The sequence below is a fragment of the Lupinus angustifolius genome, chromosome LG19, assembly GCF_001865875.1.
Source record: "Lupinus angustifolius cultivar Tanjil chromosome LG19, LupAngTanjil_v1.0, whole genome shotgun sequence".
In the NCBI taxonomy this organism is placed as follows: Eukaryota; Viridiplantae; Streptophyta; class Magnoliopsida; order Fabales; family Fabaceae; genus Lupinus; species Lupinus angustifolius.
In genome coordinates this window covers 6,433,625-6,454,830 of record NC_032027.1, presented here as the reverse complement: position 1 = coordinate 6,454,830, position 21,206 = coordinate 6,433,625, and the positions used below count along the sequence as shown (strand labels likewise).

Sequence of the window (21,206 nt, the reverse complement as noted above, 5' to 3'; positions counted from 1 at the left end):
ATTTGTCGTTACTCAAACCGAATTACTCCAAATGAGTTAAAAGTTCATTTAGTGTGTCACAATATTGATAAAAGTTACACATGTTGGACAAGACATATTGAGAAGAGAGATGTTATGGATTGTTTTGATGAGATGCATATGAAAGACAACTACATAAATGCATATGAAGACGATCGTTTTGAGGAAATGACAAACAATGTCGAAGAGGATCTTTAGGATTGTCCCGAGATCTTTCAGCGGTTGATAAGTGATGCTGAGAAACCATTATATAATGGTTATACTAAATTCAAAAGATTGGCAGTGGTGTCAAGCGTATGCTTAGCAATGCCAAAGATGCAAAGACGTTGGCATGGCATGATGAAGAAATGATTAAAGATGGCAAGCTTCGGCATCCTGCAGATTCTCCTCAACGTAGAAAAATTGACCATGACTATCCTAGTTTTGGTCAAGAATTAAGAAATCTACGCCTTGAATTATCAACGGATGGAATTAACCCACATAGTGTTCAAAGTTTCTCTCACAATACATGGTCAGTGCTGTTGGTGATATACAACCCACCTCATTCTCTATGCATGAAGCACAAATATATGATGTTATCTATATTAATTTCTGGATCTAAACAACCAGGAAATGACATAGACATATATTTGGCTCCATTAAATGAAGACTTGAAGGAAATGTGGGAGACATGCATAAATGTGTATGATGTGTATAGGGAATAAGTATTCAACTTGAGGGCTTTGTTGTTCGACACAATCAGTGATTTCCCTGCCTATGATAATATGTCTAGATATAGTACAAAAGCACATTTTGCATGTCCTGTATGTGAATAAAATACTCATTCAACGAGGTTGGAACACTATAAGAAGAATGTTTTCCTTGACCATTGTAGAGTTTTGCATTCAGATCATCACTATCGACGATGGAGAAAAGCATTTGATGAAAACAATGAAGAAGGTCATGCTCCTTTTCCGTTGACGGGTGACCAAATATTTCAAAAGCTAAATGGTTTGAAAAATAACTTTGGTAAACCTTTTACAAAATAAATTGTCACAGAGAGGTGGAAGAAAAGGTCAATCTTCTTTGAATTTCCATATAGGAGTTCATTACATGTAAGACATTTCCTCGATGTTATGCATATTGAAAAAAATGTGTTTGAAAGTCTCATTGGTACCTTACTCAATGTCCATGGTAAGAGCAAAGATGACTTGAATGCTAGATTGGAATTGGTTAGTATGAGAATAAGAAAGCAATTGGGGCCAATAATGAAAGGAAACATACATTTCTACCTCCAGCAGCTTATACTTTATCGAAGAAGGAGAAAATGGAATTTTGTAAATTTCTTCATGGTGTTAAATTTCCACAGGGGTACTCGTCCAACATTCAAAACCTCGTATCAATGAAAGACCTCGAGATAAAAGATCTTAAGTCTCATGATTGTCATGTATTTATGGAACATTTCTTGTCTATTGAAATACGGTCAATTCTACCTAAAAAATTTCGAGGAACCATAACTAGGTTATGCTTTTCCTCAAGGCAATTTGTAGCAAAGTGATTGACCCTGAGAAATTACATGCATTGCAAATACAAATTATTTTGACTTTGTGTGATCTTAAAATGTATTTCCCATCTTCTTTTTTGACATAATGGTTCATCTAAGTATTCATCTTTTTGAGAGACCCAACCATGTGACCATTCCTATATGAAATGAATGTACCCCTTTGAGAGGTATATGAATACAAAGAGAGTTGTATTGTCGAGCGATATGTTGTTGAAGAAGCTCTTGATTTTTGTACCGGATACCTTACCGATGGTGATTTCATGGGCATTCCAAAGCCTCAATATGCAAAAAAAAAAACATTTGGTGAAGGTATTACTAGGAATGAAATATTGACTATAACAAGAACCGAATTGGAGCAAGCGCACTTAAATGTTTTACATAATGCCGACGAAGTTGAGCTATATGTTGAAATACACAAGGAAATGCTAAGGAAGTCTTACCCAAGTAAGAACGGAATTTGGATTTCAAAAGAGCATAGTCGGTGTTTCATAAAGTGGCTAAAAAATCACATTGATGAGGAGTTGAATATAAAAGAACATTCGGTTTCCAAAAGATTGAAATGGTTAGTCAATGGTCCAAGTATTCATGTCTTATCCTACAATGGTTACCTAATTAATGGGTTCACATCTTATACGAAAAATAAGATGATCAAAGTAAAATACAAAATAGTGGTCTAACTCTTGTTGCTCAAACTTTACACATGTCAAAAGCAAAAGATAGAAATCCAATATATGCGAACATGTCATACTTTGCAGTGATTGAACGAATATGGGAATTGGATTACACAATATTTCGGATGCCAATTTTTTATTGTATGTGGGTTGATAACAACAAAGGCTTCTGAGTTGTTGAGTTAGGGTTCATGCAGGTGGATCTTAATAGGCCAGGATATAAAGATGAGTCATTTATTCTAGCATCACAAGCTCAACAGGTATTCTATGTTAGTGACCCAATTGATATGAAATGGTCCATTGTTCTTTTAACTAACAAAATAATTGTCAATAATATTGATGACCAAAAATATGAAGATATTGATGAAGATGATCCTTTTTTTTAGGACATATCAGTCGTGTGAGAGCAAACCAACTACAGATGATGATTTATGTACAAGAGAAGATCATGATGAAGAGCTTTGGGTGAATGAATATGTTCCTCCAAACAAGGATGATTTTACAAGCCAAAAACAATAAAAAAAAGGAAAAAGTAGATGCAAGTAGTCTTTGTATAATTATAGATTAATTTTGATTGTTTGTAATTTCTATAATTTTGTTTCTTTGTAATTTTGCTTAATTTTTTTATTTGTAATTATATACTTTGTCAAAACATAATTGACATGATATTCATTGTTTGTAGTTTGTATTGTATTAATGTGGCCGTGTTGTTCAGAATGTATAAATGTTGTGTTGTTGAGAATGTATGTTCTGATTATAAATTTAAATGCATGTATTAATTTATACAAATCAACATCGAATTGTAAGGGAAGTCCTGACATGCGTTGTTGTAAAGAATCAATACAAAGACATTTTTTACAGACAGTGTTGTTGTACATGCTTAATACAAGAGCGCAATCTGTGTTGCACTGTTGTATTATGACGTTGTTTGAGAATATTTATGAATAATACAACTTCGCTTTCTAATAATGCGTTGTTATATATGTACTATAACAGTGCAACAATAAGAGTTGTTAATAATACCTATAAAATGTGTTGTTTATGTAAGACCTATATGACAACGCTTTGTGGATGATGCGTTGTTGTGTTTATGCACTATATGACAATGCTTCTTGTGTGATGCGTTGTGGTATATATTCAATATAACAACGTTTGAGAAGCACTGTTAAAGATGACAATATACTACTATGGTCAAACAGAAAGCGCATGAAAGCACTTTTATACATATAAAATAAGCGTTGTTAAACTACAACTCTGGCATATTGTGATTTTACTGATAAAGATTTGTCTTGTGTGCATGTACTGACACAAACCTTTCAATCTTCATCATCAATGACATTTGCATATTTGGTTGTAGGTTTGAGGTTGACATTGTCATTAGCATCTCTAATACATTTTCTGATAATGGTTCTGAATTGTCGGAGAGCCTTGTCGACTGATTTAAAGATGTAATCTTTATGCTCCTCATCAACATCAAAACTTGACTGAAAACACATAAGTATACAACACATAAAAACATTGCATGGAAAAACAAACATACATATAAATTACATGAAAGCACATATATTGCATGAATACAAATATATACATATAGATTCCATGGAAGCACATACATTGCATGAATACACAAAAACACATATACATTACATGAAAACACATAAACACACTGAAAATAGAAACTTACTGTTATTTCATTCCAGATACGCTCTTTCATGACATTCAACTTAACATAAGTCCATTTGTTGAATGTTATCAGCACATTCTGCTTAACCACGACCCCAATGTAGCTTACCAATGTGTTGCCACCCTTCGAGTTTAAAGGTTGGTCTTTTGTGTTCCGTTCAATTTTTATATTCATGTCCTTACTTCTTGCACGAATAACATTCTTCATGAAATTCATTCCACAGGGAGTTCGTTTATGGACAACGAGTTGGTTATCTTATGGAGTCTGTGTAGCATCGTCACCACTTTGAGAATCATGATCACCATGTTGGGAAGTCATTGATGAAGTTTTTTTAGCTGGTATGAGGTTTTCTTTGTGTATGAGGTTTTATTTTTCGAACAAGTTAGAGAGTGCAGAGGGAAGTGTGAATCAACTTTAGATTTCAAAGTTGTAACATATCAACAACGCTCATTTAAGAAATCGATGTTGATAAGACATCTTCAACAACGCTCCTTTAAGAATATGTTGTTGATATGACATCTTCAAAAATGTTCACTCAAGCATGCATTGTTTAATTGATATACATTAACAATGCACCCTTAAAGAAGCGATGTTAAACATCTAGGAGGTGAATCCAACTTGATAGTTTATCGTCATAACATATCAACAACGCTCCTTTAATCATGCATTGTTGAATAGATGTAAATTAAGAGCGTTGTCTTAAAGATGTGCAGTTAAACATAATGCATTCAAGCCAACTCTAATACGCGAGCTCTAATACAATATTGCACTTTCACCCTGCGTTTTTGAAGTTATATTCGGCTATCCAAATTAACAGCGTTGCGCAGCATTGGCCACAAGCAATCAAATAAAGTGTACAAAATAAATAGAAGAGAAAAACAAGAGAATTTGGTAACGGGGTTCGGCCAGTTATGCCTACATCCCCGGGAGTAGTGAGCAGCTACCAAGATATTAGTAGAGAATAAGGATTACAAGCTTTAGCACACCATGGGCCCAAGTGCTCATGAGGTGTATCTATTTCGTGCTTATATCTCGTGCATAGTATAACAATGGACTTGAGTCCAATATATAACATTAGTCACTTTATACTATTTCAATATTAGGCAATGTGGAACTAATACAATACATATTTCAAGCATCCCCAACAATCTCCACCTTGATTCAAATAGACGAATATCTCGCTCCTTAGGAAATCTACAAAAGAATCTCCACCTTAGCAAATATCTCACTCCACCTTACTTAATGCCTAATCCTCTTTAACAATTTCTCCACATAAGAGTCTACTTCTCTTAAGCATAAGCCTTTCCGAGTATCCTTGATGATGTTACCGAGAGCCTAACTCTCCAAATTTGTAGTGCATCTTCTCATACTACCATCAAATGGAACACGCCGCCTAGCCACCTATTTCTAGGAAGTCTTTTGATATATTGGAACCTATACGTAAAAGTTCACCAACAACTGCCCTCTTCAATACTTAGTCAAATTGAACCTTGGAGCTTCGTTAGAAAGCCTCAACCGCTACCAACATCTTCTACTCTGACAATCCTAGTTCAAAAGAACTATCATACTCCACCATAAGGAGTATCTCATAGCACACACCTTGCCACAATGCTAACTAATGTCTGTGCCACATCCTTTCATCCAAGTCAATGCCCATGTCACATCGTGCATCTCTACCAATAATCGTGTTACACCTTGCATCAAAGCAATGCCCATGTTACACCCTACACTTAATATCCTTCACTATGACGTCTTAAACAGGCCATTATGATATTTCAGTTCTCATCTCAAATGAGATCATTCTCTCAAAATCTAGAGAGATATTGTCAGCACTGTCTCAAGGCCAAACTCATCACATGAGTCCCTATCTTCACCTTGATCTTAATCCAGTACATAAACTTCTAGGGTTATGGATCAACATATATCACCCCATTACAACTTCGTCATATTTTCTTCTCTTTCAACTCATCTACTTTATCCTGACCTTTGACACACCTTGTCTAGCCATCATGCCTTAACTCTCTTTAGCCATTATCTGGCACCTGGGTTAAGAATCATCTACTAAATGGCTCTGATACCAATTGTTGGAAACAAGCAAGCAATCAAATAGTAAAAGAGTATAGAGAAAAGATAATAACACGAGGAATTTGGTAACAGGATTCGACCAATTTTGCCTATGTCCCCAGGATCGCTGAACGACTACCAAGATATTACTAGAGAATAAGAATTACAAGCTCTAGCACACCCATGGGCCCTAGTGCCCATGTGGTGTTTCTATTTGGTATTTATATCTACATTATAACAAGGACTTGAATCCAATATAACATTAGTCACTCTATACTATTTCAATATTAGGCAATATGAGACTAATACATATTTCAAGCATCCCGAAAAGTTATAGGTGTTGTTGTTGATAATTATATGTTGTTGATTATAACAACATATAATTACATCAACACAACAAATATATTCTAAATACTTATATTGATACAACACGATGAATATTCAAAAGCAAAATTTTGTTCTTCAAATTAAACATATGTTACCAAAATACAATGTTTTAGGGCTCAAAATAGAACTAAAAATCAACATTCAGAATACAATTGTTCATGATAAATTAAAAAAAAGACAAACAACAATTGTTCATTCTCCAAAGTTCCCCCCAGTCGAAGAAATCATCCCCTAAATGTATAATAAAATTAAGATATTCCACGTAGTCCGGGTCATCGTATCCTGTACCCGTTAAGAATTGCTGCAAAAATAAAAATAAAAAAATTAGATTGAAGATATAAATATTAAACATTTAAATCCAGTAAGAAATTAAACATGGAGATTGAAGATTGCAAAATTGACATACACATATTTTTTAGGAATATGATTTTTTCTATTTTTTTAATAAAACTTCCATTTTCTTTGTGCCTCGTATTATTTTCTTTTCGGCTACTTTGTATTTTCTTCATCCTATATTCTTCTCTTTAGGTGTCATGATTAATTATAAAATGAGACAATGAATGAGACATTAGTGTCAACCACAATATATATAAATTCAAATGGAAGATAATAGTTATCGCCATCCTTGATAAATGTGCAACCAAACAAAGAATTTGCATAGAAACGAAGAGACACATAAAGTACTACACTATTAATTTTTCTGATATGTAAATGTCGTATCCAAGCTACATCGCTCATATAAGAAAGTGTTGTTATTAGGTCATCTTCAACAACGCTTCCTTAATCATGTGTTATTGAATAGATGTAAATTAACAATGTTAGCTTAAATGTGTATTGTTAAACAGAATTCATTCAAGTCATTGCTAACATTATTGATGTTCAACAATGCTCGTTCACGTCTGCATTGTTGAAGTTAGATTCGTCTATCCAAATTGACAACATTTCCTTGAATGTGCATTATTGATATTCTTCCACCTTAATTTTAACAATACTGTTCTAGAAAGTATGGTTGAATGACCGTAATTTATTGCGATATTTAACATGCTATTAAGTCTTAGGAAATTTATGTGTATGAAAAGTCTTGTTCGAAAATACAAAACTCATATTAATAACTCTTATGTTTAATTAAGAAGAGATTGATATGGTCAAAAGACATTCTTCATAAAAAAAACATATAATTATTTTTTCTTAACATTATCTACAGTAGGGAAAAATCTAATCAATAAAAAAACTTAGTTTGTCATAAACAAACTATTTATACACAACAAATAATAAAATATTCAAACATGTTACCATTATGTCTAAATGATAATAAGTTCTAGTCCTTCAAAACAGTTTTCCCAAGATTATATCCAGTGCCACAACATGAATCTGCATAAGTGAAAGATTGTGAAGCTTGGGTAGGTGCAGGATAGTCAGTGATCTTGGAAGTTGCAATGAAGATAAACCCTTTTGGCCTTTTCTTGTGGGAAGATCCTTAAGAATTGGTATCATACCATATGTTAAATTCAGTTACTTGCAAGATTTGGGGTGTTAGAATATTGGACTATACCACTTGAATTTCAACTTTGAAATAGTCTTCCACTCTTCTTTACTTTCATTTTGATATCTAACACAATTTCATAGTTTTACATACGTGAAGTGATATGCTATAATTTAGTTGACTCTTATTCTCTCTCCTCCTACTTAAAGAGTTATTATTTCTATTCTTTGATAGTTAAAGTTTTCTCTCTCTCACTCCCCCTTCTTCTGCTACCTTCACAACTTCCTTCATCACTTCCCCCTTCTCTTTTTTTTTATAATCTCAACCCAATAATGATTATTGATGATTCTCCATCCTTTGAAGAAAATCATGATTCACGGCTTAATCTTGATCTTTCACTTTCGCTGCAACAACCGCAACCACAACAATATGCATCGGAACCTCAACCACAACCACAATACTATACACCACCATACACTCTTATGCCTCTTCGACCAAAAGAAGAAGATAATGAAGATCAAGAAATCGGTCGGTCTCAAGCAACACGGAAACGGAAGCAACCAGATCTTGTCATGAAGAAACGCAAGAGTGTTATCATAACCCAACCATACCAATGGGCTACCTCAATACGTGCCAAGGTTCATAGCCTTGAGCACTTATTATCAAAAAACATTAAATCGATCAATGGAACAGTTCAGTGCAAGGGGTGCAAGGAACAATTTGATATTGAGCTTGATCTTAAAGAGAAATTTGAGGAGGTTGCAGTTTTCATTAGAGAAAACTGGTACGTAATGCATGATCGTGCTCCAAAAGCTTGGATCAATCCTTTGCTCCCAACATGTAAAAGTTGTGGACAAGAAAATAGCTTGAAGCCTGTGATTAGTCCTAAGAAGAGAACAATTAATTGGCTCTTCTTGCTATTGGGTCAGATGATTGGGTGCTGCAAGCTTAAACATTTGAAGTATTTCTGTAAACACACCAAGTGTCATAAAACTGGAGCCAAAGATCGATTGATTTATCGAACTTATATGGTTTTATACAAACAATTGAAGCCAAATGAGTAATGATATTCTCCCACTCTTCTAACAGATTGTATTGAAATAAATGTGGAATTGTCATTCTTATATGCTTAATGTTTGTCTTTTCAGTTGAGTTTTGAAATGAAATGATCGGAAATAGAAATCTTCGAAGTCCTCAAATACACTTATTAAATTATTTTGAAACTATTTTTTACCATTCTTTTACCAAAATTCAACTTTCAAACCAAATCTTATATACTATTTATTACGTTTTGTTCTCAGGTTTATGTTCTTACTGTTTCTATTTTAGTGATTCCTTTTTCTACACCATTTATTACATAGGACATGTGATGTGATTCATAGATGTTGATCTTTAATAGTTTAATTTCAGTTTCTGCAAATAGCTGGAGCATTTATATTTTTTATGTTTGCCTTATAGGTTACATGTAAGCTAGTGATATTATTTTCAAACTTTTGTTCACTCGTTTTTTAATAAAAATCTTTGAAGGTGATATATCCAATGGGAGTTTGAGATTTTGCCATACTTTAGCCAAATGGGAGTGTGAGATTTTGCTTCAACAACATTTATACCTAGACCCTAAAAATATGTAAACACATACACACGAAGCAGTACAGTTATATTTTTGAAACTTTAAGTGGGTTCAGTTTAAATTGATTTTAACTTTAAAAATTTCTGATGAAGATAGATAAATGTTTGTTACAAATTAAAGGAGATAAGTCTTCTATTTTTTTTATTGAAGTAGAGACATAGGGGCATTCTAGATTGTGTTCACAGTGTCACATTAATGCACTTATTGAAAAGTCAAAGTAAGAAAGGAAACCCATTCATTAAGTTTTATGCCTTATCATTATATTATATTATATTATAAATTAGGCTACATTCTTAATCAAAAGATGTTCTACATTTTCTCTAATAATCGATAATATGATCCTAAAATAACTTCTTAAAAAAAGTGGCAAATTTTGTACCCTTCTCATATCTTAATTTAGTTAAAACTCAAATTTTCCTCCCTAACTTACATTGGGATTGAGGAGTGGAAACAATGAGAGATATTCATGAAGTATATATAATTCTATATAGTAAATTATAAAGTCAAAATATGTATATATTTGTTAGTATGGAAACCACCATTATTTGTAAGAGAAATAATATGAGCTCCTTTTAAATCTCATGTTTTTATTACTATTTTATGTTCTAATGAAAATTAAAATGTAAATAATTGTTAATTTATATATATATATATATGGTTGGAAAATTAAAAGACTGTGAGTTACTATTATAAGCTACCAACCCTTCATTTTTATATGTACCATTAATATGGGGTAAAGAAGAAATTGATTAAATATCTCATTAATGCATAATCAATGAGTGAGGATCAGTTACATCAACTAATTTTGTTTCATATAATAACTTTTCTAAGTGAAATGAGATTGAAACTTTTAATTTGTATTTATGTTTATTTTTAACTGAAGGACCTGATCCTGAGATCTTTCACTTGACCTCTCCAGCATACGTTGCTCATGTGCCTCTAAGGATCCCTGCAATTCTTCCACTTTAAGTATAGCTAGATTCTTTGATTCTTCTATAGCTACGACAATGTGATCAAATTTTGGAGTTAAAGTGCGAAGAATTTTCTCAACAATTGTTTGATCCGTTATTAGTTCACCAGAGGCTTTCATCAGGTTTGTTAAGGCAATTACATGATTAAAGAACTCTGCTATCTTCTCATTGATCTCCATCTGCATCAGCTCGTACTGTCGTCTTAAGGTTTGTAAACGAACCTTCTTCAACTAATCTGCTCCTTCGTTACACTTCTCAAGAATCTGCCATGCTTCACGCGAATTTGCCACTGATGCAATCTTCTCAAAATGCGCATTGTCAACGCATTGATGAAGGAAGAACATAGCTTTGTTGTCCTTCTTCTTGTTTTCCCTGTGCACAGCTCTTAGTGCATCTGTTGCACCTTCTGCAAGTTCTGGATAGCCTTCTTCAACCACCTCACGAACTTCTTGATATACGAATATCACCTTCATCTGGACACTCCACTTGTTCCAGTTTTTACCATCGAGAATGGGTAGATTTGCAGGGAAGCTACCATTAGTTGGTCCCATTTTCCAGCCACAACCAAAGCTCTAGATACCAAGTTTGTTAGAGAAGAATGTTAAAGAGAAGAGAATAGAAGATAGTATATGAATGAATGTGTGTAATTGTTTATTGATTGTACAAAAAACTTTCTATTTATATTCAATGATAACAACTTCCAGCTAACTACTTTCTACTAATAACAAGTCTACTAACTACTTTTAACTAACTTTTGAATTAACTTCTATTTTCAACATATCCTTGCCCATTCTGCCATGTTGTCATCCTTAGTGACTAGGAAGATAAGCTAAACTAAATGATTGACCGACAACAAAAATCACATCTATTGTTTTTATATTTTTTTAGAATTGTTTAGAATTTTTTTATTTATTGAATGCCATATTTTTTATTGGATGGGACATGAAATGGGGACGGGCATACAGACAATTGATCTTTATTCCTACTGTTTGAACACGGATCCATGTCCCAAAATATGGCATTTTTTTGTCTCTATCCAATCAGAATTCACTAATTAATATAAATGTGTTCCATTTTGTTTTTAGATTTTTTCTTTATATTTAAATGCAATTTTTTGATTGGATGAAACATGTAATGAGAACAGGAATAGAGATAATTGATCTATGTTCCTACTATTTATACACAGATCCCTGTCCAAAAAACATGGTCTCTCCTTGACTACACATTATTATGGTAACTAAACACAAATGTACAAAGAGAAAAACTAAGCTTATATGAACATAAGTTACATCCTCAAAGATCATAGATTGACTCCTCTAACCTTTCTCCATTGCTTCTACACCTGAATCCAAGTTAAACTATCCTAAAAACTAAAAGAAATTGAGTATAAAGTGTACGTATTCAGATATATTTTTTACAAATTCAAGTTAAATCCCTTTAATAGTGTCTAAATTCTAGTTCTCACGCTTAAAGCACTGCCTTGCGTTGAGCGCGTCGCTTCGTATAGTTAGACATGACCTTTCAACGTACCATCTTATGTTGAGCGCACATATTGGCGTTATGCGTACCTCCTTCATCTGTCAGGTGCGAGAGAGTTGCTTAGCATATCCGAGGTAGAATGTTTTCACCAAAAAATTTCCAAATTGAGGTGAGCGAAGAATGACACTTAGCGCAACCAATTTTTCATATTTCGTCGATTTGGCCACTCATCTTGAAGATTCGTGTGTCATAAATAACATATCCAAAATTCACTTCGATCCAACAATGAATGAATGCGATGTGACAATTTTACTCGGACTATTCATGGCTGAATCTTTGCTTTTGTCTACAAAATTAGTTTTTTTTGCAATAATTCTCCTAATTTTAACCTGCACAAATGCTTCAAATGTGATATTTGGCAATTCAATATATTTTATACTTTTAGGGTTAATTAACCAAAAAATCAGATTAAATAAAAAAATTAAAGTACCACAAAATTGATAATTCAAATATTTACGATTCTTATCGAATATATATCTTATATTTCCTTCTTCTCCTCCTTATCCCTCACCTTCTTTGTATTTATTAATTTGGATTCATGTATAGGATGGATAGTGTGTATTATAGATGTGTTTTGCTATCACTTCTTTCATCCTACTTGATTAGTAAGCAACTTCAACTAAACATTCCCAAGGAAAGTTTTTCAATTCGATAAATCTAATATCATAAAATGATATTTCTATAAATAAAAATTATATAAACTAAAATTTATAAAAATAGTAGAATATGTTATTTTTCATGAGTATGTTTTATTTTCATTATTACAATTTATAACCTAAGGTGTAAGAGTGCATTAGGTAGAGATGGTGTTTCTAGTTTTAGTTTATAAACTTTGAGAATGAAAGTGCAAAGTGTCAATGATTGCATTAGCAATGTTTTGTCTGTGCTTTGATGAAGACAATGAGTTAGTTAAAGCTTGAAGATGTCTCAACAATCAACATGCCGACGGCTCAAGTGGTGACTAAGATGATTGCCATAGATATTGAGTCTAGGTTACGTAAACCTAGATGTGTGTCTCACAAGACTTAATAAAGTAACTAATCCACTAAAATGAGATATCATCTAGTTTATTATATGTTCATGCATATTATACATGTTATATGTGCATATTAGGCATAATATAATTGCTAAAACATGTATAGGAGTTAAGCATAACATATGAGTAGTTTGTCTTTTGAATCACGTGTTTTAACATGCTGGTTAATCGATTAATGTGGTGACTTAACAGATTAACTCCATTGTTTTCTGTTTTAATCATGTTACACTAGTTAATTGATTAACCCCATGGCTTAATCGATTAACGTGTCTTTTTTTTTCTGTTTCAACTACATAATTGAAAAAACTGTTTTTAGAGGCAAAATATGTTTTGTATAAATTCTGGAAAATTGCAGAAACGGCTAAGAGTGAAAAACACAGAGAAAAGAGACTTGATCATAATTGTTAGAAACTATTAGAGAGTGTTGCATTAGGAGAAAGATTAGATCATGGTAAGGCTTTAGTTTTCATATTCATACTGCATGTTCTTGGAAAAGCTTTCTTGCATCATTCTTGTGTTTCTTGGAAAGAAAATGAGATAGTTTTTTATGATTGCATATTTTCAGAAACCTCATGCATGTATATTCATATTAGACTAGAAAGTCTTGTGAGTTCTTGCTTATGTTTTAGTCTTTGATCTTTATTGTAATATCCGAGTATTAAGGATTGTTAATTCAAGGGTTAGGAAAATCCTAGCTACGGTTAGGAACGATGTTCTTCACACAAAGACTTGGAGGTCTTGGGATAAAGAGCGATACCTTGGCTGGGGCACGATAAGGAAGGTTTTCTTGGATGCGTTTTTGGGAAAGGTCAAACCAAGGGTGGCGAAGTTCTTTGGGTTCCAAGAAAGGAGCGTTCTAGTCTTGTAATTGGAAGCGTGTATGTAACATACATTGTGTTCTATAGTGAAGAAGGAAAATCTCCCAGATTAGAGGGGATGACTGGATGTAGTTTTGCAGTGGACAACAAAACAAACCAGGAAAAAATCATTGCGCAATCTTTTCTATCCCTTTCTCTTTTATATTTCAAGATGTTTGAATTCGAGTTTGAAGCTGATATTTTGCATGCTTATACCTTGCTATGTCCTTGTTAATCTTGCATAAAAATATATGTTGGATATCTGCTTGTGTGTTGGTTAATAATTGTGCAAGTTGCTGTTTTGATCATTCTGTTTCTGTTTTGATTTAATCGATTAAGTCCACTGGTTAATCGATTAACTGCGCATTTTTCAGCAAGTGTGTAAAAATAAAAAAAGTGCAACTTGAGCTCCACCACACCTATTCAACCCCCCTTCTAGGTATATTCTGCCACTGATACCTAACAGAGAATATAAGTGTTAAGATTTTAATATGTTTTATGTTCGATATTTTAGCTAAAAATGAATATAAAGTGATGTATTTTGTTTGAGTAAGATAAAAAAATTATTTTTTAAAGAGTAAACTATAAAAATGGGTATGAAATTATTTTTTTATGTTTCAATTATTTTGGTTGTTTTCATACCATTTTAAATTATATATTCCAATAAAAAATAAAAGTGGTATTAAAATTTGAGGGTTCAAATGAGAGAAAAATTGGTTGGAAAATAAGCAATCCAAAAAAACAACTCACCATTAACTATTATTTGGTATCAATTGTTTACTACACTTTCTGCTTATTTTTGAAGGTGTTTGCTAACATGAGTCCATTCTATTTTATGAAGATATATCTTAGTAGTATATACCCAAAAAATATGGATAAAATTATCATTCATCAATTAATCCAATTAAACTATATTATCAATGTTATTTTAGTAAATAGCTTAAAATAGGTTATGCTCACACCCACAAACCCTAAGTTCATCCATTCTCTAATTTCTATACCCCAATCACAAACCTCTTCTCTCTTTTCAAAATTAAACTTAAAGTTGCAACCCTTGTTTTTTAATGTCTTATTTTTCAAACCAATTTCATGGCTATTGATCTTTCATTGGATTGATTATTAAGTAATGATATATTTTTATAATAAATCATCCTATTCACAAATTGTTTTTACTTATGTCATTATAAACCAATGATCTATTAACAAAATATCATTTTTTGACATATATCACTTTCTTGAGGATGTAAGATGATTCAATATTAGTATATATCATTTCTCATGCTTATTTTATCAGTTGTATACTATTTATTTTACGAATTGTCTAATTCAATTTTAACAAATTTTATTTATTAATGTTTCATTGGTTTTTAAAAATTGTTATTCTTTTTATATTAATATTTTTTTAGCTTTAATCATCACTAGCGTGTCGACAGACACTTCGTGTCTGCCGACCCACATTTTATTTAAGTATTAAATTTGTATTTTTTTATTTTAGAGAATTAAAATGTTTTTTACTGGATGTACTTCATGTTAGAATTTTTGTATTTATTATAACATCCAACTTAAAATGAGATGTATTAATCATGATGATAGTTATTTTAAGTTTTGGCTTTATATATAGTATAAATATTAAAAACTGAGACAGATATACTATTATTTAATAATAGTATATTCATAATGTCTTATGTACTATTAATTGTTTAAATAATAAATATTTAAAATAAATATTGTTTTAAATATATTAATCTTTTATAAGTTAATATTATATACTAAGACATTATGAATATATCTATCTATACTATTAATAAAGGAAAAACCCAAAATAAATTCCATGAAGTAGTTTATGTTTTCCAATTTCATATTTTATAGCTTCTAATTTTATGTTATAACTTCTACTTTCATCTTTATCTATACTTATACTAATAAATAATTTTATATATTAATGTACATTTGTATATTAATATATAATATCTTACTTATCTTTCTTACTATTAATGAAGGGAAAACTCAAAATAACTTTCATGAAGTAGTTTATGTTTCCCAATTTCATATTTTATAATGTCTAATTTTATTTTATAACTTTTACTTTCACTATACTTACTAGTGTTAGGTATCAGTGGCAGAATACACCTAAAAGGGGTTGAATAGGTGTGGCGGAACTCAATTTCCAATTTTATGGTTTTTACACACTTGTTGAAAAATGCCTAGTTAATCGATTAACAACTGGTCTTAATCGATTAACCAGTAACAGAAACAGAATGACTGGTTCAGCAACTTGGACAGTTATTAACCAACACACAAACATATATACAACAGATACTTTCATGCAATATTAACAAGAACATAGCAAGAAACAAGTACGCAAAATATTAGTTCCATATTCGCATTAAATCAACTTGAAACATAAAAGAGAAAATGATAGAAAAGATTGCGCAGGGATTTTATCCTGGTTCGTTTTGTTGTCCACTGCAAAACTACATCCAATCCTTCCTTCTGATTTGGGAGATTTTCCTTCTTCACTATGGAACACAATGTACATTACATACAAGCTTCCAATTACAAAACTTGAACGCTCCCTTCTTGTAACCCAAAGAACTTTGTCACCATTGGTTTGACCTTTCCTAAAACCGCCTCCCAAGAAAACCTTTCTTACGCGATTCGGCCCCAGCCAAGGTATCGCTCTTTATCCCAAGACCACCAAGTCTTTGTGTGAATAACACATTACCAACCGCAGCTAGGATTTTCCCAATCCTTGAATGCTTTGAGTTATGAATGAGTACTTAATACTCGGGTATTACAATAAGAATCAAAGTCTAAAAACCTAAGCAAGAACTCACAAGACGTCCTAGTCTAATATGAATGTTCATGCATGAGGTTTCTGAAAATATGCAATCTTTAAAGAACTATCTTTTTATTTTCAAGAAATACAAGAATGATGCAAGAAAGCTTTTCAAAGAATCATCCAATATGAATGTGAAAACTAAAGCCCTAGCATGATCTAATCTTTCTCCTAATTCAACATTCTCTAATAGATTCTAACAATGATGATCTATATCTTTTCTCTATGTGTTTCTCTCTCTTTTTCTACATTGTCATTTATGCAATTAAGCCAGTATTTATAGAAAACATAATTTAGCTCTCAAAAACGGTTTTTCAGTTATGCTGTTGAAACAGCAGAAAACACTTACGTTAATCGATTAACGGGTTACCTTAATCAGTTAACCAGTGTAAAAGTTCACTTGTTAATGTATGGTAAACTCCCTATATGATACATGCTCATGCAATACATGATTTCCAAAATATAATACCTTTAATGCATAAAATCAATGTATTCAAATGCATGGACCTACTTATCATATATTTCAAGATGATGTCTCATTTTAATGGATTGATTACTTTATTAAGTCTTGTGAGACTCACACCTAGGTTTACCTAACCTAGACTATGGCAAGCATCTCAGACTTCTAAAAAGATAATAAAGAATAATAGCATAGACACCACTTGAGCCCTCGACATGTTGATTTTTGAGCAATCTTCAAGCTTTAGCTAATTCATCATCTTCATCAAAACATAGGAAAATGTTGCTAATGCAATCCTTGACGCTTTGCACTCTCAATCTGCCCCTTTTTGATGATGACAAACACCACATCAAATCCTACGTTACATTTGATGAATTAGCTTGATGATGTTGTACTTTTGATGAATTAGCTTGATGATGTTGTACATTTGCATAATGGTTGTGACTTCAAAGTTGAAAACACTTTGCTCCCCCTTAGGTAAGCAACCTTTCTCCCCTACAAATAACATCAAACACAACAAGCAACCTTTCTCCCCCTTTTGACATTATAAAAAAGATACGAATATTCAATTCTAGTCAAAATTCAGAAGAGTTATAGCAATTTATTTTGAAAGAGAGACTGTAATTATTAGCATAGGCAATAACAATTTTGAGAAGCTTAAACATATGCACAGTTATACATCATTTAATCGATTAACAGCATGTCTTAATCGATTAAATGGACAGCAGATAGCAGCAGAACAGTTTGAATGGCATGAAGGGTTATGCAGAAGCAAATCAAGTGCAAAGCATCACAAATATATCTTTAAAAATAAATATTTTCTTGCCAATTGGGAAAGCATCTATCCCATGTGTCAACCAATAATGGTAGATCTTATCTTATTATACACTTTAAATGGCTTCGAGCATTAATTTGCAACTACAATCCTAAAATTAAAACAAGTTCAATATAATTCCAAAACTTGGTCATAAATTATTCAAAAGTTCAATTTGGTCTTCAATACGTGATGCAATACAAGACACTTTCATTTTAAGGCATATTCCAATCATTCAATTATAATGCACAATTAAGACATGTTCAAGATTCATGCAAAAACACATTCTATTTAACATGATTAGCAAGGTTCAACATAGTTACAAGATACTAAAAGATGGTACAATCCAAACCATGAGATGTACTTGACAAAAAAATAAGTGTAAGCCACAAAAAGCAAAAACTAATATTTTAAAAAAAAATTTGAGCCCAGGTAATCGATTATCACAAAGTTTAATCGATTAAGATGATGTATTTTACAAAGCTTTAGCTACTGGAACTCATTTAATCGATTATACTGAGAAGTTAATCGATTAACGACATAAAGTTGACAGTTTTAAAAACGATTTTGAGCTTACTAAGAGATAATTTTTTAACCTTGTTAATATATTTACCTTGCTTACCCTTTGGAGATAGGTCAAGATTACCACTTGTTTGTGATACCACTTGTGATACCTTAGGTATCACTTGTTAGGTGATACTTGATGAAAAGTTTGATGAAATGATGTTTGAATGGTGTATTTGACATTCAAAGTGCGCTCCTCCCCCTTTCATTGTTCTTCCTTTTATCTTCTCCCCCTTAATTATTTAGAGAAGTATTCATGTACGCATTAAGGACCATTGCGTATCTGCTAAATAAGGTTCCTAGTAAGGCAGTTCCTAAAACTCCCTATGAGTTATTAATTAGTAGGAAACCCAGTTTGAGACATCTCCATGTTTGGGTTGTCCAGCAGAAGTAAAAGTGTACAACCCATATAAAAAGAAGCTTGATGTAAGAACCATTAGTGGTTTCTTTATCGACTATCCGGAAAAGTCAAAGGCGTACAAATTTTATTGTCCTAGCCATAGTACGAGAATAGTTGAGTCTAGAAATGCTAGGTTCATTGAGAATGGTCAAACCAGTAGGAGTGATAAATTACAAAAGGTGGATAATTTGGAGACTTCTGATGAATCTTCTTCACCGAAGACGTCTCCTGAGGTTGTTGTTCCTCTAGTTATATTACCGTCAAATAACACATAGAGATAACAAGATAATATTCAAAACCCACAGGATGAACAAATAGTTAATGAGTCGATTAATGAAGTCATTAATGGTCAAGTGATGGAAGAACCGCAAGAAATAACATTAAGAAGATCTAAAAGGCAATGAAGACCAGCTATTTCTGACGATTATATTGTATATTCACTTGTACATGGACGTGACTTGAGCATTGATAAGGATCCAGTTTAAGGATCCAGTTTCATTCATATAAGCCATGGAAAGTGACAATTCTGAAAAGTGGCTTAATGCTATGAAAGAAGAGTTGAAATCAATGGACGATAATAAAGTTCGGGATCTAGTTGAGTTGCTTGAGAATTCAAAAGGAGTTGGCTGTAAATGGGTCTTTAAGACCAAGCGTGACTCGAAAGGAAACATTGAAAGATATAAGGCTAGACTTGTCGCCAAAGGTTTCACTGAAAAAGAGGGCATTGATTATAAAGAAACTTTCTCTCCAGTATCTAAGAATGCTTCTTTAAGAATTGTTATGGGTTTGGTGGCTCATTATGACTTAGAGCTTCACCAAATGGACGTAAAGACCGCTTTTCTGAATGGTGACTTAAACGAGAAAGTTTATATGAACCAACCCGATGGGTTCGTGACCACAGGAAATGAAAATCTAATATATAATTAAATAAATCAATATACAAACTTAAACAAGCTTCTAGATAATGGTATATAAAGTTTAATGATACCATTACGTCATATGGGATTTTTGAAAACACTGTTGACTGGTGTATCTACATGAAAGTTAATGAGAGCAAATTTATAATGTTAGTCCTATATGTTAATGACATTCTGCTTGCTGCAAATGATAAAGGATTATTACATGATGTAAAAAAGTTTCTCTCTAATAATTTTTAAATGAAGGATATGGGTGAGGCATCCTATGTGATAGGAATAAATATATTTCGTGATAGATCATAAGGATTGTTAGGATTGTCTTGGAAAGGATATATCAATAATGTATTAGAGAGATTTAGAATGGAAAAGTGTTGTAAATGAATAGTTCCAATCCAGAAAATGGACAAATTCAGTGAAAAGCAATGTCCAAAGAATGATTTGGAACGTAAGGAAATGGAATCAATTCCCTATACATCAGTGGTTGGGAGTTTAATGTATGCTCAGGCATGCACTCAGTCGGATATCCGCTTTGCTATTGGAATGTTAGGTTGATATCAAAGTAACCCTGAAATGGACCATTGGAAGGCTGCAAAGAAGGTTCTCATATATTTGCAAGGCACTAAGGATCACATGCTCACTTATCGAAGGTCAGATCACCTTGAGGTGATCAGTTATTCGGATTCAGACTATGCAGGATGTATGGACTGAAGGAAATCTATATTTGGGTATGTTTTCCTAATGGGAGGAGGAGTCATTTCATCGAGAAGTGATAGACAATATGCAATTGCTACGTCCACCATAGAGGCGAAGTTTGCGGCATGCTTTGAGGCCACAAATCATGCATTGTAGTTGTGGAACTTTACTTTAGGACTTGACATTGTAGATAATGTAGCTAGGCCACTGAAGTTTTATTGTGATAATTATGTAGCTGTATTCTTCTCTAAGACTGGCAGGTATTTGAGAAGTGTCAAACATATGAATTTAAAGTTCTTTTCAGTTAAAGAAGAAGTACAAAATGAGAAAGTGTATATAGAGCACATTGGTATCGATCTAATGGTAGCAGATTCATTAACTAAGGGATTGTCGCTCAAAATTTACATTGGCCATGTAGAAAAGATGGGCATTATAGTTAAGTCCTTGTTAATATGATATTACCCGATGTATATATACATGTATAGATGTTTCCTTATCATTATATGATACATTTGAATTCAATGAAAGTTTCATTTCCGTAATTAAAGTTTAAGTTATCCATATTAAAGAAAGTATTTGTATAGTTTTAATGAGATAAGTTGGTGAGTTTTTGAAAGTCGAATGAAGACTCAAATT

At 32.4% G+C, this 21,206-nt stretch overlaps 1 long non-coding RNA gene across 1 annotated transcript; it reads left to right on the top strand.

Annotated features, from left to right (window-relative positions):
• LOC109334106 lies at nucleotides 204-19,526 on the top strand. The gene is made up of 3 exons (XR_002106060.1): nucleotides 204-312; nucleotides 9,498-9,504; nucleotides 19,517-19,526. It is a non-coding gene; the product is annotated as an uncharacterized LOC109334106 (long non-coding RNA).